The sequence below is a fragment of the Phyllostomus discolor genome, chromosome 1 (genome assembly GCF_004126475.2).
Source record: "Phyllostomus discolor isolate MPI-MPIP mPhyDis1 chromosome 1, mPhyDis1.pri.v3, whole genome shotgun sequence".
In the NCBI taxonomy this organism is placed as follows: Eukaryota; Metazoa; Chordata; class Mammalia; order Chiroptera; family Phyllostomidae; genus Phyllostomus; species Phyllostomus discolor.
Genome location: NC_040903.2, coordinates 50,342,799 through 50,369,095, shown reverse-complemented (window position 1 = coordinate 50,369,095; position 26,297 = coordinate 50,342,799). Strand labels below are relative to the sequence as shown.

Here is a 26,297-nt window from a genome sequence, read left to right as displayed (position 1 = left end):
AAACTAAATAGATATTTTTAGATAATATTTAATGGGTATCAACTGGAAAAATACATTTAGGAGCTTTTTATCAGCAGAACTTTATACTTATTAATCCTAGTATACATATCCTATATCACATAATGGTTCTCAAAGACATATCTATCTCAGTAGCACCCAACTCATTTCATCTGTGTGTGTGCATGTGTGTTTATGAGGTGGAGAGGGCCGTTAGATCCCCTTACCACTTCTTGAATTAAGATAATTTCAAAAGGGCCATATGTGAAAGATATCTTTTGCTGGGTCATTAAAACCTCCAGTTCTGAAAGACTATTTGGATCTCATGATTTTTTAGCTCTGTATTAAACTAGTGGAGAATCCAAATAATTATTATCAATCTGGAATTCATCCTTTGGGCCGTCTCATTCCTTGAAGTAATCATTTTCCTAATCATTAGACTATCTCCTTTCACAGAACAACTTCTGCTGAGGCTCAGGATCTACACTGAAAGGATCTAACTATGTAGCATATGGAAATATTTGAGGATATTATGGTCCAGCAGGTAAAATTTAAGGCAAAGGATTGATAAAATCTATTCCTCTGAAATGGAGAAGCATTATGATTTATTACCTTATACTTTGTGTAGTGATCAACCTTAAGTTAAGTATGTCTGAAACAATTATATTAAACCCAAAATTAATGTTCACACACTTTCATGAATACTAAATACTTAAATGGCTTAGACAGTGAAATAGGATGAGGAGGAAAAAATAGGTGTAAGATATCATTAAGCTTTATACTTCAATTTCACTATTTGGGGTGCCAGAGATTCTTGATGTAGTTTTCAGCTTTTGGCTCTTCTGGTTTTGAATGGCGATACAACAATGAATCAAAGCTGCTGTAAAACATCTCATTACCCTGTTTTTAAATAAGCATGCTCTTATACTTGTGCAATGTTGAACTTGAAAATGTTTTAGAATTTTTAAATTGATCCTCAAGTTATTTTTATTTAATTCCAAGAAAACCTAAACTTTATAAATGCTTCATTTTTGTTTTTATGTGTACTTGTGTATAATAATGGCTCTTTGTTTCATCTTTATTTTTGTGTTTATGTATAGGTAGATCTAAGTCAGTGCAGGTGATAATTCTGATTTTGTTTCACATTATTTCTGCCTTTTTTGTTCTTAGATTTCAAAATAAGTAAATGTAATAAAAGATTATTTAAAATAGGGTTAAAATTGAATCTACTTTTTAAAAGAAAATAGCTGTATTCTATGGGTCTCTCCTGGTACCATAGTCACTTATGCAGGATTCCTTGTCTCAGGGTTCAAGGAGTTTTTTAAAGAGAAACTGAGTATAAAACTGAATGAGTTAGTAGGGAGGTCAGCAATGAACCATGAGTCAGGAAGGGAGAAATAGGAAGGAAGATCGCCCTAGTTTTACAGGTGAGGAAACTGTCACTTAGAAAAGCTTAACTCGCTAGGCTAACACAGTTAGAAAGCGGCAGTGGCTGAGTTTTAAATGTAAATCTGTCTGGTGTCAAAGACTTTGCCCATGTTGCTGCATGCTTCCTCTTCAAGCAGAGTAACAAACATGTGTAAGACACTCACCGAACACCATCCGCACAATGAACGCTATGCTGATGTTAAAGGAACGAGCCCAGTTTACCAAGTATGGCACCTTTGAGATACAGATCAGAACAATGAATGGAATAAACTGACTTCAAGGCCTGAGGCATGAAAGGAACACTTTGGTACAATTATTAAAGTCCAGAGCTAGGATGCTTCCAGAAGTCCTTGGTAGCATCTCCCCGAGGGACAGACAGTGTCAGAATTGAAATGGCAATCAGTTTCCAAATGTCATTAACAGTAAAATATACACATGTCCTCAGGAGACTTTTCAAATGTGAATCATTTATATGCTATAGGCACACTTTATTCCCTTATTATTTAAATTTTGATTATAAAACATCCTCTGGGTTAAAAAATAACAAACATTTTTAGGTGGAAAATGAGGATATTATTTTTAAAGTAAAATAGTGTTACTTAAAGCTGCCTTAGAAATTTACATAATGCTTTTTATGATTTCTTTACTATGATCTACTTTCTTTTGTTCTCATTAACACATACTCCTTAAATATGAAATATTACTTATATTTAACAAATAACAGTGTTTTTCAATTGAAGGAAATTAAAAGTTTGTGTGGCTGGGAGGCTTGAAATATATCTTTGGCATTTAGATTGCTGTGGCTCCAAAATTTGGAGTTAAGAGGCAAGCAAAGAATGTTTTATTGCCAGTATCTAAAACAAATTTTATTGGAAACTTTTATGTTTGTAGGTTTGAGTAGGTTTTATAGTGAAGAGTTCCGAAAACTGCCATAAAATTTTGCCTTGGGGGTTATGATTACATTTGTATTTTTCCAAACTTATATAAATAAAAAAGACAGTTTTTACTGTGAAAGCTTAAAAGGTTAGAGTGGTATTTGGTCTGTGATGAACCTTTTATGGGCTTGATGTTATAAGAATTTATTTTTAAAATATCAATAAAAATACAACTTTAGAGGCCTTGATAAAAAAAAATTGCAGAAACTTGAAGGTTCTATTTAAATAGACTCACCAAAAATAATTGAATTAATTTATTTTACTCTAAAAACTACTTTTAATATTAGCTGATGCTACAATTTTAGATGGCTGGGATATATAACTTATAATTTCTTTAATGGCTAAACAGTAATAGAAGATAGAATTTTCCTTGCTAGAACTGTCTAACCTTAGGCTGGACAATCACATGACTGGGAAAATTACAGTAGTCCCCCCTTGTCCACAGGGAATATGTTTCATGACCCTTGGTGGATGCATAAAGCAATAGCACTAAACCCTATATATACTATATTTCCCTGACACATACCTTTTCACTTAAAGAAAACACTTCACAGTTTCTCTTTGGCATGTCTGAATTACCACATCACTATTCTTGCACTTTGGGGTATTATGAAGTAAAATAAGGGTGACGAGCACAAGCACTGCACTATCAAGGGAGTCAACCTGATAACCAGGCCAGCTACTGACTATATGGTGGGTAATGAGCACTGTGTGAACACATTGGACAAAGGGACAATTCACATCTTGGGTGGAATAAAAGGGGATTGCATGATATTTCATTGCTCCAAATGGCACACAATTTAAAATGTATGAATTACTTATTTATGGAAATTTTCATTTAATATTTTTAGGCTGCAGTTGACCATGGGTAACTGAAACCATGGAAAGGGAAACTGTGGATAAGAGGGCAAGTGTATGGAGGAAATGGACACAATTTAGAGGAGACCTGATAAGCCCTAAGACCTCTGTCCAAACCAGACACTGCAAAGGGGATAAGGTGTAAGGGGGATAGTTAAAAAAATAACATGTGGAAATGTCCCTGTTTCTTCTTCTTCCTTCACATCAGAGGTTTTATCTTGCAAAACCGGGTTCCATTTCAAAGAGGGAAAGGTAGAAGAAAGAAAGGGAAAGAAAGAATCTTTGCAGTGTAAATAATGATATAAAATAACTGTGTAAAGAAAGAAGCATTTTCTCACTTTTTTCAATGAGATAACTGAGCCAATTAGAGCTAGAATTAAAACCTGGGTCTCCTTGATACTCACACCTGTAGTTTTCCCCATTCTGTCAATTTTTAAATATTACTACTTAGGGTGAAATGTGAGATGAAAAGTGAGGAAGTGGTTGTCAATGTATTCTATATAATAATATACAATAGATAATATAGATTTGGGCTTCACAGGCTATTGTCTGAATAATTCTGAGTCCGTCAGTCAGACAATCAACAGATATTTATTGGGCACCTACTATGTGTCAGACATTTTACGAAGTACTATAGATACTGCAATAAACAAAGCAAATAAAAAGTATACCTCCTAGTGGGGGAGGAAACCAACAATAAACATAAAGAAGACAATTCCAACCCTTGATAAGTGCTTTGATAAAAATCAAGCAAAAAAAATGAATTTGGCTTGGCTTAGAGTAAAACCAGCTGAGTACAGTAAGAAATGTTGAATGTAGTTTGTTGAGAGTATTAAAAGCCATGCTTACAACTTTGGGTTTGATTTTATAGGTAGGGCAATCCCATAAAAAATTTTGAAAGAAAATTATATAATGAAATGTATGTTTTAGACAGTGGCCACTACTGATAGCAGAGAGTGTGGAATGGAAAGAGAAGACACAAAAAGACAGAAAGAGAAAGTAGGAGGCTCTTAGGGGTAATTCAGGAAATGATGATGAAATCACCAAGACAGTGAGGATAGATTCATGAACTATTAGTGAATGTGAGGGCAGATATTAGTGAATTAGTAAAAGGATGAGGACGTTGTTGAGCTTCACAGTAGCTGGATTTGCTAGTCTTGAATAAAAAAGACAGCTTTCCTAGTTTTAGAGAAATGAAGGATATAGGGAGGTAGGAACAGGAATTAAGTATTTTTTCCAGAGGTTCTAAATTTGGATTTGGATAAGTTGAATTTAAGGTACTTGTGTCACCATCCAAGTTGATTTATTTCAGCAGGCATCAGTATTCTCTTGAGGACAGTTGGGTCTGGAGGTAAAAATTAAGGAGTTAGCAACTTAGATGTGCTAACTGAAGCTATGGGAATGGATTAAAGACGATACTACAGATTTTAGGGGGAATGGATATTGGGTACATAGTAAGAAATAACTGTGATTGTTATACTTTTCCCAGAGTAATAGTCTGAAAAACTAATATTGGGTTGGCCAAAATGTCTGTATAGTCTTTTCCATAAAAGATGTATTTTTCATTTTCATCAATAACTTTATTGATTAGGATATTTTTGGTATGTTGACTATCTCCTGTATGGTATAATGTTGATAATTCTCAATTAATGTCTTGATTTGATCACCATCCATTTCAACTGGTCTACCTGACCATGGAGCAATAAATCTCCTGCACGAAACATCACAAAACACTTTTGACACATTCAGTCAGTTACAGCAACTTCTCCATATACTGCACAAATAATTTCCTTTTGTGTTTCAGCTGCATTTTCTGTGTTCCTGAAATATTAGAACATAATATGCCAAAAATCTTGCATATTTTCTTCCATCTTTAATATTTAAATGGCTACAACAAAAACCAATTTTTGATGTTTTTTTAAATGCATGCTGATATGACAGCTGTCACAACACAATCAAACAAAATTGTTCAAATGCAGTTAAAGACAACTAAGCTCTATTAGAACCATCCTATGGAGAAAAACAGATGAACTTTTTGGCCAACCCAATATAATAAGCACCAAAGCTACTTGAAAAATACAGAGAAAATTTCCCTGGAGTGTTTGCACCTTTTGCTGCCCTGTTACCACTTTCCCCTCCTCTCTTTCACTCTCTGCACCATGTAATCTCTTCATTCACATTAGTGCTCCCTCTCCTTTTTTGTCCCCAAGCTCATTTTCTTCCTCCTCCACATTGCCTATCATTTCTCTTTTGGTTCTAACAGCATTGTATAAGATTATCAGCTTTTTCATTTTCTTTGTGGTAAAAAAATGATTCTTACTGAAAAAAATTTAAGTTGTGGGAAGAACAATGTCCTGGCTTCAACCTCATACAGATGAATATGAAGGGTGGCATGATGTATTGGAATGACCAGGAAATATGTTGCCAAAAAAAATCCTGGAATTTCAGTCCATCATTTCTACATACGAACAGCATAAGCTGGGTCATTTGCATTGACCCTTTTGAGTCACTGTATTCCTCATAAGAATACACACTTCATAGGATTATAACAAATATTAAATGACATATATAGATGTATTATGTATAGGGCTATACAGATACTAAGTTTTCATCTACTTTCTGGCTTACTCAATAAAAGTTTGTTGAATAAATGATCACCTCTATTAAGGATTCCTGAGTCTACCCCAATAGATCTGCCAGTCTTTATAAAATTGTTTCTTTAAGCATTTATAGCTGCCAGAATTTCTGGCCTTGAGTGTGTTTATAATGCCCTCACATATTTTTATTTTGTTGGCTTTATCTTAAAAAACAAATGTATTAAATTATTATATAAATATATATCACATAATTATTACTAAATTATTCTAAAATAGCATTGTTTTTATTATATCTTTTCAATACTCTTGATTTCTATTTTTCTATAAATCTTTTTCATTCAGTTCTCAACTATATACAAACTACATAAAGATATTTAAAATACTCTGTAAAGCCAAACATAAATTTATAGCAACCAGAGAAAGCTATCATTTAGTTAAGTTCTCATTCAACTGTGATTTTTATATTGCCTACTAAATTGTATTTACTTTCTAGGATTTTTTCCTTACTGTAAAATATTCAAAACTGACTTAGAGATTTGTATTAAAAACTTGAAACTTGAAAGTCATGATTATTTCTTAGAACCTCTTTATCAACCACCATAAATATAGTTATATGACCTCAGAAGGGCATTCCACTCCTGTCTATAGCTTTCTTTTCTGTCTGCTAGGGTAAACTCCATCCTGTGCCATGCTGACAGGTTTGGTTAGACTGAAAGCCAAATCTAGTACAAATACCTGGTAGAGGTTAATAATGATGAAAACACGATGCTGAATTATAGGCTTTATGAAAACAAAGGCAAAGTAAAATATTTTTAAGATCTAGCATAGAAATCACTAATAAAAGCTTATGTTGAACTAATGAATGTTGTATGTGACAGATTTAATATTATAATTCCATAAGTACTATCTCATGCAATTAAGAGTTTCATTCTTAATTAGAAACACACCTGTTGTCCACTAGCTGCTTGCTGTTTCATCATACGAAGGGTGTTTCTACTTCGGAATCTTTACCCGGAAGAGTCTCTCTGAATGGAACGCTCTTCCACCAGAGACCTCAATGCAGTTTGTTCCCTCACTTTGTTCAGGCCTCTCCTTAAATGTTTTTCAGAGGGTCATTCATTCCTTGACTACCCCATTTAAGTAGTTTTTCCTTAATCACCAGTCTCTGTGTCCTTTACCTAATATATTTTTATTTATAGTTTTTATTATCACCAGAAGTTAAACATCTATTTGTATGCTTCTGTATTGTCTATCTCCCCCCACCCTCTAGTCTAGACCACAAGGTTTGTGCAGGCTGGGATCTTGTTTGTACAGACCACTGCTATTTCCTCACAGCTCAGAGAATTCCGGGAAAGTATTAGGTGCTCAGTAAAAATCTGTTCAATTTATAAATGAGTTCCTGATCATTGTGTTTGATTTATCTCCCAGGAGTCCTGTAAGATCTTTGAGGGTAGAAATTAAGTCCTATATCTCACCAGGCTATAGCAGGGTCAAAATCACTGAGTAAATATTTAAATGTATCATTTACTTAGGACTTATTATAAGCCAGGCACTTGCATTTTCTGTTAATCCTCAAAAGAGCTTTCTGAGATGGTTATTATCATCCCATTCCAGTGATAAGGAAACTGAGATATAGAAAAGTGAAGTAATTTCTTCAGACTCATTCAGTTAGTAAGTGGCAGAGTTAGCATTCAAACCCCATTTAGTTTGACTCAAAATGCTGTGCTATCGCTAGATTTTCCACTATTTTATATGGAAGCCTTTACAATTTTCCTGAATAGAAACAGTGCATTTGTTTCTATTTTACAATCCAATAGCACCATTTCCCACAGTCTACATGAAACTAAATATGCAGTTCGTTATTGCACTCAACAAGTCAGCCAGATGTGAATGCTGTTTTCTAGCACCCCAAATTATCAGGCTCCAGACATAGCCTCTCTGGATACAAGGCCTTCTAAAATTTCTTCTATTATATTCTTTCATCCAGCACATTTTATTTTACTTTATTTTATTAGAGAGAGGGGAAAGAAAGGAGAAAGAGAAGGAGAGAAACATTGATGTGTGAGAGAAACATCGATTAGTTGCCTTTTGCCCTGACAGAGGACCAAACCCACAATCTAGGCATGTGCCCTAACCAGGATTCAAACCAGTGACCTTTCTCTTTGTGGGATGACAACCAACTGTCCATACCAGCCAGGCCTCATCTACACATTTTATTACAACATCTTGGCCTCTGAGTGAATCTTACCTGTTCTACATCCTTTCTTTTGGGATCATATAGATGCAATTTAATTTTATTAGAATCTGTTACTAATATGCTAAGTATAAAATGATTTGATTGACAGAAGAAGTTGTTAATCCATTATTAACAAAAATAAACAACAAATATTTAAATACAGAATTGGACCCTAGGATATGAAAACAAGGAAACAACTGACAAAACTTGCATCAGGTAAGTTAAACATGCAAGGACATCTTTATTCAAGACTATTGCAATAGGGGAGAGAGGTTGAACTCAACTCCTTTGAAGCAAAAGGTGGGGAAGTTTTTAAGCACTGGGATGAGCTAGGGATGAAAAGGTCTTGAAGGACACTAGTGGGGAGTTCGGTCAAGGTGATCAGTTCATCTGTTTGTTAATGGAAGTTAGGTTCCCACCCGCCAATAGAGACTGGGAGATAGAGGCTCTATTTTTCTTGACGATTAAATTTTAAAGGATGACTCCCAGGTTTCTGAGGAAGACATTTCTGGATTATAAAATTGTCAAGAGATTGAGAGATTGACATCACAAAGGGGCAGAAAAGAAATGTACAATAATTTTCTAATGAAAATTCTTTAAGAAAAGGGAGTCAGAGGCTTATAGTAAACAAACAAACAAACAAAAGACAAACAAACAAAAATCCCTGTCTAAAGGTTAGTCAAACTGTGGGGAATATTAAGACCATCTTGGATGATATAAATAGGTGGTCACCAATGTATAGCAAGTATTTCTATTCATAGTTAGATAATAATTGTGCTTTAGTGAATATCACAAATAATTTTCAATTTTTCTTTTGAAGCTTTCAGTGTGATCATGACTGTAGCTTATCAGTGAATTAACTGTCATGAAGCACACACAAAAAAGGCCTTTTTGTCTATTACAGAGATTACTATTGAATATTTAGTGAATGCTCTTTGGGAGATAATTCCCCTACCTTGATAACTAGCCCAAAGTACTGGTTCTGAAGTGGGAACCATAGATTTTCTTTATATAGGTCTGTGGGTGGAAAAAATATTTCCTAGAGATAAAATTTACATGCTTCAGAAAACAGCATTTGTTATGATACGAGTTAAGTAATTATTTACATAGTTAGAATTTTTTATGTTTTGTTAGAGACGAACTGCAGAAAACCCAACAGATTAACCAAACTCACAACTTGGCAGGGCTCGAGCTCCAGACTCTGCCTTCCTTGCAGATCTCGTCAAAACTAGAATTTGTCATGGTGGTCCTGGAGCAGTCCTTGTTCTGAGAGAGTATGGTACTGAATCCTACACCCTGGTTTTTCTGGTATCTTAGCTTGACATTTGGGGGCTTTAATAAGTTCTCCCCTCTGGCTAACATGTGACCCTGAAATCTCCCAGCATTGCTGGATTTCAGTATCCCCACTCTCTGTTCCCAGCCCCATGGTGGCTGCTTCCTGGCAAACCTGGCGCTGTCTTGCTCTTTGCACATGAAGTCTAGCTCTTGGCCAAGGGCTATGAGAAGTCCCACTCAGACTTTGGGGTTCCCTCCCAACCCTGTGTGGCCACTTTTCCACCAGGTGCCCTGCTTTGTTGAATCTAATCATTTCATCAGCCCCAAATGTAATTTTTGCCTCCTTAGGTTGTTATGCAACTGGTTCCATAGGCCTATGCCATGGAGGAGGGGTGTGTGAATTATTCACACGCAGAGAGCAGAGTGAATTCAATGTTCACTTTATGAGTTACCCTTCTCTCAGGGGTCATAGTCTTGTACAGTCTATTGTTGAATACCTGAGAACACTCGCCTCATATATTGTACAGTTTTGTAGGTGTTTATGGGGGAAAGCCAAACTAGTGCTCTCATAAAACAAAGTAAAAGACTTCTAAGAAAATAACTTTTAATCTTGTTTTAAAAGGCACTTTGATAATATGCTGAAAGCTATAGACTATTTCCCCATCTCTAGTCTATACTTGGACCTCTTGGGAAAGGGGGGATTTAAAGAGTGTTTTTGTTAATTTTTTTCCTTACATCTTACACAGTTTAAATGGCATGCATACAGTGTCCTGATATTTTCATTGTGCCTCATGCTCCCATTTACTGAAAAAGGACTCCCGCTATTGGTGTTGCAACCTTTGTTTCTTTTTCTGGTATTTTCTTTTATACAAACAATTAGTTCATTACCATGAATTATTCAGAATAAACTTCATTTAGGTTGGTCTGTAGTAGTTAGTTACAATGGGATTTTATTGTTTTTTTATTTTAACCAAATCTAGGAGTCCCTTCCATTTTATCCATAATTTTATTACATGTCATTAATATAATGGTATTTTCATTTTACTTCTATTTTCTTTGTGTGTGTAAAAGTTTGTTTCTCTAATTTATTATTTATAATTAGTTATTTTGGGTAATTGGGAAGAGATAAAGCTCTGTTTTTAATTCCAGTAGTGCTTACTCCAGTCTCATTGTTTCATTTGTGTTTCTAGGTATGCATGCATACTTGATATTTTAAATGTCTTGCCTATGTCATTCTCATGGCTTCACAAGCAGCTCTTTAGCTGACCTCTGAGTAAAGAATTTCCCTTGTATCAACTTGCTTCATTCACCCTCATGTATTTGTTTTAAACATTTGGATTTGTGCTTATTCAATGGTGTGTGAGTTTAAAATGCTGAGGGAAATAATTGGACAATGCAATCAACTCAAAGTTTAAAACCTTAACTATGTTCTTAATGTTCTATCAGTTGTCAGAATCCCACTGTCTTGAATCCTGGAGAGGTATCAGGAAGTTCCTGTGCCTTAAAACGTACCTGAGAATGGATTTGTAAGGCATTGTCTCAATTCAATTCCTTACAGATCTCTTCTCATTCACAAATCATTACCACTACCTTTCCCAGTTTCTGATGAGAAAGGAATCTGAGAAATATATTTAAAAAATGAAAAGGAGTATCTAAATTGTCAAACAGAATAGCAGGGAGGTTTTAAAATGTTGGAAACTTTGTTTTAATGCTAGATCAGATTAGGAGTCCCCTACATTTCAGGGTGGTCTATGGAATTATTTTACTAATTTATTACATTGTGAAATGAAGTGAGAAGAAGAAATTTATAACAGTTACCCTTAAATCACTATTGGGAAAGTTCAAGAGGGTATCATTGTCTGCGTAAGTCCTCTTGCAAAGACACCTGAGGAGAAATGCCACCTAAGCTGCCTTGAACAGAATATATTTTTCTTAAAAAAAAAAAAAAGCTGCAGGACACAACCTTCTTCATAAAAAGTTCACTTAAAATTACTGAAAGTTCCCAATGTATATTTGTATATAAAAGTTTCAATTGTGTCTTGTGAAATATAATAAAGATTTTTAATTTTATTTATTTTTTACTTTTTATTGACTTTATCTTTTTCCAAAGTTAATTCACTTCCTTTCTTCACAAAATATCTAATAACAGTTTGCCATTTTTGTTCTAAGAAACTTTGAGGAACCTTGCCTTAATAAAATGCTTCTCATGGAATCTATGACTTTGAGATTGAAGTTAATAGTTTAAAAAGGAATACAGAAGGTGGCAGAGATTCATTTTATTTTACATGGTTGAGTTTGACAAACTGGAACACACAAACACACATCCATGTAGGAAGAATGCTCTGTGAAAACACTCTGTCTCTATACTGGGGCCCAGCTCCAGGAATAGGATGACTATGGGGCTCCTCGTTTCCAAAATATTAACCCCACTTCTACCATTTCCAAACTGTAATACCTTCTGTATCATGTTATGCCCACAAAAATTAAATAGCACTTAAACTATTATCATTGGGTGTAAGTTCCCTTTAAGGTATTAATTTTTAACAAACTTCAAAATTCCAAAGGGATTCTTTAAATTGAGACCCAAAGTGGTACACAGAGTTAGTAAAATTATGAGGAAAGTGAATGAATTTGTCGGGACTCCAAAGAGGAAATTTCCTCAGATCCTGAGAGACTGCTACAAAGATAAAATTTTCTGACTTGACAATTGGGTCTACTACCTACTCTAGCTATGATATCTAAAATTATTCCCAATGCACATTGATAAAATGATTTCCAAAAAGAATGGCCAATTATTATTCAATGGTAATATGTGATAGACGTATCTCATTGTACCCTTGCCAGTATTAAGTATTATAATTTTTTATCTTTGCCAGTTTTATGTAGAAAATCTCTCATTTTTTCATTAGAAGTTTTTTATTAATAGGTTAAATATTTTTAATTTTTCTGTGAATTATATTTTTAGCTTCTCATGCAACACCTATTGGCTATATAGGGACCAATTTACCTTGCAATAATTCTGTCCCCTTAGTTCACTTCCAGTCTCTCAGTTGTTCTGCTGTATGAGCATATTCAGTGAGTATAAGGTATGAGCAAAACCAATTAATTTGTTTTCTTATCTTAATAACTCTAAAGTGTGACTTGATAATAAAGTCTCACTCAAAACTGTGATGATACAGTGAACAACTGTTTGGACATTGTATTGTTACACTGTTATTCATTTAACTAAATATCATAAATGTCAGAAAGAAAACAAAAATACTTGCTATCACATGTATTAGTTGACACTGTTTAAAACAGTTATGTTTTATACCAAAACAAGAAGTTTTTGTAAACTTATTAGAAACAGGAGATAAGTAAGATCATTTTAAAATATAAAGACAACTGTGCTTAAATTATGAAAAGGATTTTCCCAAATCCTTTGGATATCTTGCATTGTGTATATCTCCTGTATTATGGAATAAAAAGCCTGTCTTCCTCACTGAAAAGATAAAGTTTATCCTCCTTTTACTGAAATCTAGGTGATAACCAGTTAAACTATTTCACATAGAAAACTAATTCCATTTTTTTGTATTGAAGGAATATGTCTTCAGTCTTCTTTCAGAAAAGCCTCACTGGCAGAAACAATTTTTATGTAACAATTTTTTAAAATATGCTATATTTTAATAATGTGACCCAATTTAAAATAAAAAAAACAAGATTGGTAGTTAGATACACTTGATATACCTGTTTCTTACGCTGGTGATTTATGTGGTCATTTTTTGGACTTGACTGAACTACCCAAATATTCTGTACTGGCAATGTGAAAACACATAAGGAGTAAGAAGGAAGAAATTGAAAGGATTATTGCAATTGATGAGAGGGCTTATGAGGTATGGAAATGAGAAGGCCTGATATAGCTAACCATATTGATGGTTAAAATGCACTACTTACTATTTACCAGGCATTGTATGTATGTGTTTCACATAGAGTGCAGGTTTCAGCCCTCAAAACAAATTTGTGAGACAGCTGATAGTTTTATCCCTATCATGTGAATAAGAACTGAAGCTAATAGAGGTAAATATCTTTTCTGTGACCAAAGAGTTTAGCAGCATAGAGAGAGTTAGAATACAAACTTACATGATATAAAAAAACTGAATATTAATTATCTAGTCTTAATGGCTGAATTAATTTAGTAATTAATTTATTTAAAGTAATATGTGCACCTAATTTAAAAGTCAAATAGTTTAATAAGGTGGAAAGCTAAAAACAGCAATTAGTTAGCTTAAATCTGAAACCCCACACTCCAGATGTAACACTTTCAGTTTTTTTTACCTGTGTTCTTTGGACATTTACCTCAGTATTTCTGCATAACGAATGTTACACCATTATAAATCAAATTTACTGAATTTTAATTTATTATAGCACAAGATATACTATTCAATGATCTTAGATGTATGTGGGTGTGCATCCTTGTAATCACCACTCTAAGCAAGAAATAGACATTATTATCCACCAAGAAAGTTCTCGTGTGCTCTTGTCCAGTTAATCCTTCCATCCACTTTGACCCAAGACACTGATGTAATTTTTATCAACATAGATTTACATAAACCAGTGTTAACTGTTAAGAATTTCATATATGCATATTGTACCTTCTTTTTCATGTCTGGCTTTAGTTCAGCAAAATTATCTTGAGATTCATCTATGTTGTTACATATTATCAGAACTTAGTAATATCCCATATAGATATGCCACATCTTAAAATCTACTTTCTTCTGGTAGGTATTCAAGTTTCATCCAGTGTCTAGCTGTTAGGTCTAAATCTACTATGAATATTTGTGCATGAGTTTTGTGTGAACATAGGTTTTCTTTATCTTCGAAGTGAAATGAGATAGGTGTAGGTTTGACTTGTTAAGAAAATGCCAAAATATTTTTCCTCCTGATTCTTCATACTCTCATAATGGTGTATAAGAGTTGTAGTTCTATTTGCTCACTGAATCCTTTTCCAGTATTTTTAATTTTAGCCATTATCTTGAATGTATATCATCTCTCATTATGGTTTTAATTTATATTTTTCTGAAGAGTAATGACTTTGAGCATCTATTCATGTACTTATTGGTTATTCATATATTTTGTGTTTTAAAATATTCATTGAAGTCTTTTGATCACTAGGTTTTTTTCTTACTTTAGAATTGTAAGAGTCATATATATATATATATATATATATATATATGGTGCATATACTATATTTGTATACACACACGTACCTTTCCAGACATGTTTACTGCAAATATTTTCTCCCAATGTATGGTTTTCCTTGTTTTTTTCTAAAGAAGTTATTCATTTCGATCAAGATCAATTTATCAATTTTATACTATTAATGTTTACTGTTCCCCATAACAACTGCACCACTTCACAATCCCATCAATGGTGCACAAGGGTTGCAATTTCTCCATATCCTCACCTACACTTGTGTTTTGTTTTGTTTTTTGATAGTGCATATTCTAGCAGTTGTGAGGTGATATCTCACTATGGTTTTTATTTACACTGCCCTGCTAATGCGATATTGAGCATCTTTTTATATGCTTGTTGATTACTTATATATTTTGGGGGGAGAACTGTCTATTCAATTCTTTTTCCCATTTTAAAATTGAGTTATTTTAGCCCTGGCTGGTGTAGCTCAGTGGATTGAGCGCGGACTGGGAACCAAAGTGTCCCAGGTTCGATTCCCAGCCAGGGTACATTCCTGGGTTGCAGGCCATAACCCCCAGCAACCACACATTGATGTTTCTCTCTCTCTCTCTCCCTCCCTTCCTTCTCTCTCTAAAAATAAATAAATAAAATCTTTTAAAAAATTGAGTTATTTTTTGTTTGTTGTTGCTGAGTTGTAGGAGTTCTTCATATATTCTGGATATTAATTCCTTATCAGATATATGGCTTGAAAATATTTCCTCTCATTCTATAGATTACCTTTTCACTCTGTTAGTTGTTTCCTTTGTTGTGCAGAAGTTTTGAGTTTGTCATAGTCTTATTTATCTATTTTTACTTTTGTTGACTATGTTTTTGGTATTATATCCTAGAAATCATTACCAAATTCAACGTCATAAATATTTTGCTCTATAGTTTCTTCCAAAAATTTTACAGTTTGAGATAGTACAGTTAGGACTTTAATCTGCTTTGAATTAATTTTTGTATATGGTGTGAAGTAAGGATCTAACTTCATTCTTTTACATGTGGGTACCCAGTTTTCCAAACATCATTTGTCAAAAAGACTACCCTATACCCACCATGCAGCTTGACACCCTTTTCAAAGATCATTTGGCCACACAAAAGGGTTTATTTCAGGACCTTCTATTTTTTTCCATTGGTCTATACATCAGTCATTATGTTAGTACCATGCTATTTTGACTGCTGTAGCTTTATAATATGTTTTATAAACAGGATATGTGAGGCCTCCAAGTTTGTTTTTCTTTCTCAAGACTGTTTTGGCAGTTTGGGGATAAATGAGACTTTGGATTGTAGGAATAAGGGGAGTCTCACTTTTCATGGGTATACTTTCTCATAAGTCTGTGTTTTCACTCATAGTCTTGCCACTTTCAGACCAGCAGGATAGTTCTATGTCCAATGTCCTTTTGGATCAGCAGAGATTAAATCCATAGTCTTCTGCTGTGGTAAATATAATAAGAATGAGAATGGGAGGTAGTCATTTTGCTGTGTGGTATATGGACAGGGTCTGGGATTCCCAATTATATTCTTTATCACCTTGAAGTAAAAACTCAGTAAATGCCCACTGGTTCATCAATTTTGACTTTCAGCATTAGCAAATTGATTGCTGGACCGGGGAGCTGTCAATCTAGACAAAAGGAGTACAAGAAAAGTTTAAGAAAGAAAAATTTGGTAGTTGCAAATGAATGATATTAAAGTTATTGAAATTTCTAAATGCAATTCATTAGTGATTGTGAATATATGATTTTCTCACCGAAGTCCTTTTTAAAGAAACATTATGGAATTTAGAATATTTAAAACTCTGCTCTTATAAGCAAAAATATTAGAAGCAAATAAATAATCCCTGAAGTTAACTTGCTTAGTTTTTGCATGTTTAGAATTCTAAATATCTCTGCCAATAAGATTAGAAATTTAAGAAATTCTTTAGGAGAAAAACTTCATTTCACTGGGTAGCTCATCATTTTTTTCTGTTTTTTATGTAGACTATTTAGGTGAATATTAAAAGTGTGAATGGAAATATTTTGTACCCATAATGCCACAGATGGGCATCTTCAAAAGATAAGAGATATTGCCAAGTCTATTGCTAATCAAGTTCCATAATTTACAACCTGCGCAAACTGTGTGCTGAGAATCACAGCAGTTGTGCTGAGCATTTCTGGGAAGTTACCATCATCCCAGCACCAATTATTAAAACCTCTTACACACATTAAAGCTATAAAGATTAAAAAATATAGCACACTTGGCATTAAATATGGATGACTTCATGTAATATGCATTATATACAAAAACAATGTCCTGCCACTTGAGCTTTATCACCACCCTACGGAAAATCCACAAACCCAGATTCCCACATCAAAGCTCATTTTGGCAAAGCCGAGGAACAACTCTGTCATGCAAAATAAACACAGATGTTCCACACTCACAAGAGGAGATGGTGCATAGGGGGATGCACGGCTCTGTAAAAGATAATGCCTCCTTACAAATCCTACAGCAGTATCTTTTGTGGAGGCTGCCAATGAACTGATTCTTCTGTTTTTTGAAACATCGTCTTTTCTGACTATAACTGAGAACATAGTTCTCTCTGCAATTATGTCGAAGTATATATGCATGGTCTGAGGGTGTCATTTGGATGTTTTTGAGCTAGAACTAAATTTCACACACATCTTAAGCAGTACCTTTCTTGTCAGTGATTTATTGATTTCTGTCTGTAAGGTATAATATTAATAAGCATGTTAATTATAAGAAGGTCTGAGGGAGGTAAAGTTTCTAGCCTCCTCCATTAACTGACAGTTAATGCTGGATGGATCCAAATGACCAGACAGCTATAATTGACTTCCCTTTGTTCCTTTCATTCTCCACTAATTGCAGTGGATGATCTCTGCTAAACAAACGTTCCTGGGACTCAACTGTATTCCCCAGAAACAAAAATAGAGTTATGAAAAATGAAGAACACGTGTTCAGGATTTCTGATACTGCCCTAGAATTGCATTGGCATTCAGTTATGGCCTACTTAAAATATGTACTCAAAATAGAGTTTGCCCTCTTCTCCCATACTGTCACATGATTGGAAAAATTGGATGAGATAAAATTGGGAGAAGCAGGGTAAGATTGAGGTTATTGTCATTGTGGAACTATACAATTTTTGTGAACACTTCTGTCTTGAAATGATTTTAATCTGAAATACAAGTATACCTAAATCCCACAGAGGGGAGGGGTGTTAGAAGGCTAACAAAATCACCCTATGTTCTGTCAGCAGTATTGTTTTGGTTATAAAGGGAAATCAATCCTAGTAATCATATCCTAATTAGTAAAAATATGTGAAAAACTTTTTAAGAAATAAGTATCCTCAAGAGAAGACCAGAAGTCTTGTCCGCTATCCTTCACCACCTTATAAGTGTGATGCCTTAGGTTTGACAGGCAGAAAATTTCAGACCGTTTATCATTTGCCTTTCACGCTTCAGGTATGTGTTCTCTCCCGCTCTCTTTACTGAACAGTCTTTTATACTTTTCTAACAATGCACCCTTGTCCATATTTTGAAAACAGACTCCAAATACATAGTTATTTATTGCTTTATGACTTATTAAAATAATACGTACATTGAAAAGCATACTCAAAAATAATTAAAACAGATGAGCAAGGATAAAATTTTAATGATGATTTTATTTCTTTTTTTAAAAGATTTTATTTATTTATTTTTAAAGAGAGGGGAAGTGAGGAAGACAGAGAGGGAAATATTAATGGGTTGCCTCTCATACTCCCTCAGCGGGGGACCTGGCCCATGACCCAGGCCTGTGCCCTGACTGGGCATGGGACCAGCAAACTTTAGGTTCGCAGATCAATGCCCAATTCACTAAGCCCCAGTGGTCATGATGACAATTTTATTTTTATTATTAGTTGAAAAGCCCTCTTGTATTATAATTATATTTTAGACTACAGTGGCTGTAGAACTGAGAGCCATGTGACCAAATATGCTTTGAAGATGTGGCTTAACACTTAATAATACAACAGTTGAAGGATCCTCTTCTTCTAAGCTCAATTTAGTTCTTGGTTATAGTAGCTGCCCTAGCTGAAAAGATACTTCGTGGGAAGACAGAGAGAGTCAAATGGGAGGACATTTTTAGCTGTGATTAATGAATCAAGATACTCATTTTTAAAATCCCAACCCCCCCAATTAAGTAAAACTACTTTTCTTAAAATTTATCTAATATGTTTCTATCTTCCTTGATATCAGTTAGTTTTACTTACAAACCAATAAGTTGTTATATTAATTTTACCACATTGCTAAATTCACTGAAGATTTTATTTTTCAGTTTCTAGCATGCACAGATTTGAAAATCTTATTTTTTTTGTTTGGAGCTAAAAATACCACTTAATAATGGAAACGTTTCTAAACACCACTTTTCAAGATGCCCTCTGTATGGTACAAGTTACTTCCTCAGTTATTGAAGTGTTATCTTTATCTCAAAGAAGCATACATTCATTGCCACTTCTTCCCAGGGGATACATCTCAAGATGCACAGTGATTGCCCAAAACCATGGATAGTGTTGAACCCTATACACACTGTGTACTATACATCCTATACATCCACACTTTTCCACTTAAAGAAAGCACTTTAAGTTTCTTTGGCATATGCCAATTGGCCTCATCACTATTCTTGCCCTTTGGGGTCATTACTAAGTAAAATAAGGGCTATGGGCACAAGCTCTGTGGTACCACAACACGGTTGATCTGGTAACTGAGACTGCAGGTACATGACTAATGGGTGGGGAGCAATAGCACACAGATGTGTTGCACAAAGAGATGATTCGCATTCCTGATGGGACAGAGCAGATGGGCGCATGATTTCAGCACCCTGCTCAGAACAGCACACAATTTAAAACGTATGATTGTTTATTTCTGGAATTTTCCACTTAATATTTTTATATCTTCTTTGACTTGAGGTAACTGAAACCATAGAAAGTGGAACTATAGATAAGGAATGATCTTTATTTAACAATTTAATCTTTATTAAATTATTAAAATTTATTAAAATTATTTCCCAAATTTCCATTAGATGGCATACTCCGGTCAGCCACTTACAAGAGGTCAGTAAATCTGGAAATACTTCACTTTTCATGAAATAAAAATAACTCAGATTTTAATTTCAACAACTGTTCATGTTTTACCATGAGATAATCAGTGAATCTCTGTACGCTACCAATGTTCATGACTTCTTCTTTTATTATGCAATAACTATATTACAAAACACCCTAGTGGTTTTTCCATTTCTCACTTCAGCTTCTTTTCTCCAATTATTCTCTAAAAATGATATAATGAATACATTTCATAAGGGTTGCTATTGATTAGTGTAGCCCATAATTCCTTTTTAAATTCATTTGGAGCACCTGCTCAGAGTTTGGACTTTCTAAGTTGTGCTTGTATCAAATATGTGTTAGAAAATACATCATTTTTATTTAATAAGTCATACTGTTAAAGCACATTTCCTCTGATATAGCTTTTCTTAAGTGACTCATAAAAATAGTTATTTGTGTATTTCAGTACTGAAGTCGAACCTGATAATTACCGTTAAGATGACACTCCTGTGGGCAGATGATTGTCGGAAAAGGTAACCTGAATAAAATTCCCTTTCCCTGTACTCATGACTTCAGCTCTCTTGTATCTCTGATCCCGAGACCCAGGGACAGCTGGGAATACGTCCTGAGGCTCTGTTGAGGTCCTGTCAGAAAGAATAGAAGAGCTGGTGATGAGCTCCCTCTCCTACTTCCTGCTGTGCCCCATCCACTGGCCCCTTGCAGGGGCTGACAGCCTTTCAGCTTCTACAATACAAGTTTACGTGGTTAAAGACCTTTAGTGATATTCGTGCCCTTTACCATACTTCAGAAAATAGAATTAAGCCCCAATGACCCAATTAAAAAAAAAGTAACAAACATCTTAAGCGGTTCAGCAGTCAGAGAGAGGAGGAATTGTTCAAACAATGTTTCAGGTCCAATGAAACAGAATGGCTTGAGGACACAGAGAAATACATAATTTTATTTAAATGAAAAAATCAGCGAAAGAAGCCAAGGGGACTTGAGATGGTGTGTGCACACATGTATACAAATGAACACACACCACCAAATTTTCTGAATCTTTAAAAAAGTCTTATATTTAAAATTTAGTAGATGAAGCAAAAGAGAAATGATTACTGTGGATATTTGAGGTAGTCATGTTATTTGCCAAGAAAATATCAATATATTTAAAAACTATAAATTATACAGGTCACTTTCTAATCATAATTCAAATGAATTAGAAATTAAAAATTAAATAGTGACAAAAAAGTCCTACATACATAGAAATTAAAAAATACACTTCAATCAAAAAGTAAATAAAGGTAACATTTAAATGTAAGGAAAAAATCATATTAAAATGTAATATTAACAGTTGGGATGCATGTAAAATATCATGGCCAGCCAAAAAACTCTTTAAGTGACTAAACAATGCAAGGATTGTGAAAAAGTCTCTTCTCCCTTTAGACATGTGTTTGTGAACTCGGTTGTTGTCATTATGTACTTGAGAAGACTTGACCGACAGTAATTACCAAATGTGTGCAAAGTTTGTAACTCAGATTTTGTAATAGATGGCTGATAACAAACTTTCTGAGGGCTACAGTGCATTTTACAGATTAATTCATTCTCATTTTGAGAGCCTGCTCTATGCCAAGTCTAGTTGTTAGTTCAGGGTTATAAGGATGAACAAGAGTGATATAGTCTCTGTACAAAGCCCTTACCATAAACTTGGGGACCTAGGCAAACACTAGATTGGGCCTAAGAGAGGGTTATGTGCTGGGATGAAGGAAACAAAGGATGATGTGGGAGTCGCAGAAAGTGTACCTGCGGAGATTGTAAGGGTTGGGAAAGGTTTCCTGCAAGAAGTGACATTTGGATTCTTATATGAATATTTACTTTAAGTTATTTTACTATATGTTTATGTTAAATACATCAATAATTGCTTTTAATAGGATAATAATGCAAATATAACTTAATTATTATTTAAATAATGTATTATAACTTAATAAATATTATTTAGAAAATATATTTTTAGGTATGGGTACATTTATCATTAGAGTAAAACTGGGAATTGTTTCCTAATTATGCTAATATTTAATGCTTCTTGAACAGTTAGAAAATATTCATATCCATTTTAAGTCTCAAACCAATCTTATTGAGTGGTAATTATTATTTATATTTATAGATGAAAAATTAAGTTTTAGATTGTCATTCAGCAAGTAAATGATAAATTTAGGATCAAAATCCAGTTTTCTTTCTTTTTTTTAACTCATTTTTTTATTATTCTTCAAGTATAGTTGTCTCCATTTCTCCCCAGCCATCCCCACCTCCCACCCTTGATCCTATTCCCCTTTGGCTTTGTCCATGTGTCCTTTATACATGTTCCTTGGTGACAGGTGTGTGATTATATACAGGGTGGGGGCAAAAGTAGGCTTACATTTGTGAGCATGCAAAACAGTTTATTTTTATTATTTATTAATTATTTTTCCATATGAACAACTATAAACTTACCTTTGCCCAAACCTGTAGTTGCCTACTGGAAGATTCATGTTTTATAGAAAATTCCCCAAATGAATTTTTAAAAATTGTTAAGCACTGTATGCATATGCTCTTGTGGTACTTGCTTTTCCATTTGATATCAGGTTTTAAAATCCATGCATATTGTTGTGAGTAGCTGTGGCTCAGAGCTTTTCACCCATGTATACGTTATATTGTTGAATACAGGAACATTTATCCATTCTCCCATGGGTGAATACTTGCTTCACTCCCAGGTGTTTTCCTTTCATGCACAGTGTTATCATGAATGCCATGTGAGCTCTTGAATCTTTCTTTGTCTGCAAGTACAAAAGTTTCTCTAGGCTCTATGCCCAGGCATAAATAAAATTGCAGGATATGCACATGTTCAGTTTTGCTAAATAATAACAAATTGATTTCTATAATTTTTACATTAACTTATAATCTAACTACAATGCTTAAGTCTTCTCATTAATTCACATCCTCTCCAATATTTCTCAACTTTTGCCACTCTAGTAAGTATTAAGTGGTGTATCACTGTGGTCTCATTTTTGCTTGTCCCTGATTACTACTGAGATTGAGCATTTTTGGTATGTTGCTTATCACACACATTTTCTCTTTGGTGGTATGTCTATTAATGTCTTGTGCAACTACCTTGGTAGGTTGTTTGCTGTTGATCTTATAATTTTGAGGAGTTTTTATGTGTGTTGTATACTAATCCTTTGTCAATTATGCTTAATGCAAGCATAGTTTCCAAGTTTGTCTTTTTTGTTTTTTAATTTTTTTAATGGCAAATATAATGAACTAACAAGCAAAACAGAGACAGACTCATAGATGGAGAGCAGATGACAGCTAGTGGTGAGGGTGGTTGGGGGTGGAGGGATTGAGCAAATAAGAAAAAGGACTCATGGACATGGATGACAGTGTGGTGATTGCTGCAGGTGGGGGATATAAGGGGACCAAATGGTAATGGAAAAAGTGCAATATTCAATTTAAAGTTTTAATGTAATTGATTTAGCAATTTTTAAATTATGGTTAGCATTTTTTAAATTTGAGAAATCCTTCCTTAAACCAATTTCAGAATGATATGCTCCTACATTGTATTCTAAAGTTAAAAAATTTTTCTTTTAAATTTGGGTGTTTAACTCATTTATAATTGATTTTTATGTATAGTATAAGGTAAGGATTTAACTTCATTTTTAAAAAAATATGGTCATTAGCCCTGGCTGGTGTGGCAGAGTGGATTGAGCGCTGTCCTGCAAACCAAAGGATCACCAGTTTCAAGACACATGCCTGGGTTGTAGGCCAGATCTCCAGTAGGGGGGTGCATGAGAGGCAACCACACATTGATGCTTCTCTCCCTCTCTTTCTCCCTTCCTTCCTCTCTCTAAAAATAAATAAATAACATCTTAAATGTTTTAAATAAAAATAAAAATATGGTCATTATTTGCCCCAGCACCATGTATTGAATACTCTCTACCAGCTGCACTAATCTGCAATGCTTCTAATCTTTATCAGTTACAGGCCTATGTCTTTTAGGCTTGTGTATACGCTGTCAAAGTTTTTCCCTTTTACTTTGTCCTATTTCCATTTGTCAAACTGTCTTAATTACTAGATTGTTATGTAAGTCTTGACATCTCATAGGGCAATCTTCCTCTGTGATTTCCTTTTCAGAAATATTCTGGCTATTCTTGGCCTGTTCTTACAGCTTTCTAATTACCTGAAAACCTTTTTGAGACCTCCATTGCAATTACATTGAATCTGTAATTAATTCAGGGGGAATTTGACATCTTCATGATCTTGAGTTTTCCTAACATGAATTTCAGATATCTCTTCATTTATTTTTTAGCTTTTAATGTCATTCAGAAAGTTGTATTATTTTCTGCATGCAAGTTTCATGAATTTTGTTAGACTTTTTTCCCTGAGTACCTTAAATATTTTATTCTCATTGTAAATGCTTTTCTTCTCAGTACATTTTATATTTGTTGCTGGTATTAATAACTCCTTTTATTTCTAAAAGTTAGTACTTAGATTCTTTGATTTTTTCAATATGATAATATCATCTTAAAATAAAACATAAATCTCTCTCTATCCAATCCTTATATGTTAAATTTATTTTAACATTTCTTGTCTTATTAGATAAAACTTCAGGAGAATGCAACTGGTTATAATGGCATCCTTACTGGTTCCTTATTTTGAAGGGAATGCTTCTAATGCTTTCTCATTATTAATTTTAGTTACTCTAGATTTTTGTGTATGTGGACAATAGACTGTAAGACATAATGTTGAAGATTAAACTGTGGTGATATTATTACTTAATACCAAAAATATAGAGAAATATGCAGATGTGAATAGGGAGTAGAGAGCAGAAGTTCAACGACTGAACAGCGACATACAAGTCCAAACTTGAACTTTTCATCTCTACTCAATACTCAATGTATCCATCCTTCAGTTCTCTTGTTCTTAATTTTTTCAGGAACTTTTAGGCACCTCTTTTCCTCTATGTCCATTCAACTTTTCACACAACAGCTTTGCAGGAAAAACAGTGCTGTGTTAAAATATTGTGTTTACATGTACAGTGACCAAAACCGTATTAACTATCCTTTTTGATTTTTTCAACCCCACGGCCAATCTCTCAGTTGAAAAGCCCCATCAATTAATTTATGAAGCATACTTTGAATCCATCTGGTTTTATCCTCACTTTCACTTCTGTAATCTCAGTTACCATTACCTCTCACTTGGACTGGTATCGTAGTCTCCTGTTGTCCCTGCTCTACTCTTATTCCATCACAGTCTATATTAATAGAGCACCTTTCTTGATCTGTTAGAGCATAAAGGAAATTATGCCACTCCTTAGCCAATGGCTTCCTGTGTGCTTTGGAATAAAATTCAAACTCCTTACTCTGGTTTTAAAAAATCCTATGTTATTTGGCCTCTTTTTAAAAAAGATTTTATTTATTTATTTTTAGAGAGGGAAGGGAGGGAGACAGAGAGAGAGAGAGAAACATCAATGTGCGGTTGCTGGGGGTCATGGCCTGCAACCCAGGCATGTACCCTGACTGGGAATCGAACCTGTGACACTTTGGTTCGCAGCCCGCATCCAATCCACTGAGCTACGCCAGCCAGGGCATTTGGCCTCTTTTTACTGCTTCCAAGAACTAGTGGCTTTGTTTTAGTTGCTTGAGCAAACCCATCTATACCCATCACCACCTCAGAGAGTCCTTCACTAGTAGAAGAAATAATATAAAAATAATATATAAATAAATAATAATCTAGTACAGTGATTTTCAACCTTGTTCATCTCATAGCACACATAAACTAATTGCTAAAATTCTGCAGCACACCAAAAAATATAGTTTTTGATGATCTAACAAAAATAAAAGTATAAATGTTGATTCGTTCACACCAGACAGCTATTTTTATGTTGGCTACTTTCATTTTTTTTAATTTGGCCATCTAAGGGAAAAAAACCAGTACCCCTAACTGAATAGTCAGGTACTACATGTTTTAAAAATTCTTTTCATCCAGTGTGCCTCTTGTGGCATGTTGCCAGCTGTGGCACACTGGTTGAAAATCACCAATCTAGTAGAAGAAATAACAACAACAAAAAAAATAAGCCCCAGGAAGAGAGCAGCTGCACAAAGATGCAAGAAATAACAACAATGCAAGAAATTTCTTCAGAGTCTTTTCACGAAGGTGGCTCCCAATGTGCAGAAGGAAGCCCCTGCCCTTCTCAAAGCTGAAGCCAAGGCAAAGGCTTTGAAGGCAAATAAAGCAGTGCTGAAAGGTGTCCACAGCCACACATCATCTACCTTTCTTTGGCCTAAGACACTACAAATCTGGAGGCAGCCTAAATATCCTCGGAAGAGCGCCCCCAGAAGAAAGAAGCTGACCACTACACTATCATCAAGTTCCCCTGACTACCTACTGAGGCAGCCATGAAGGAGACAGAAGACAACAATACACTTGTGTTCATTGTGCATGTCAAGGCCAACAGGCACCAGATCAAACAGGCTGTGAAGAAGCTGTATGACATTGATGCAGCCAAGGTCAACACCCTGATCAGCCCTGATGAGGAGAAGAAGGCATATGTTTGACTGGCTCCAGTCTATGATGCTTTTGGTGTTGCCAACAAAATTGGGGTCATCTAAACTGAGTCCAGCTGGCTAATTCTAAATATAAAAATTTTATACTAAAAAAAGAAA

The 26,297-nt window shown here is 34.4% G+C and overlaps 1 pseudogene; it reads left to right on the top strand.

Annotated features, from left to right (window-relative positions):
• Positions 1-1,606: 1,606 nt before the first annotated feature.
• On the top strand, positions 1,607-26,297 carry LOC114491894 (annotated as a pseudogene).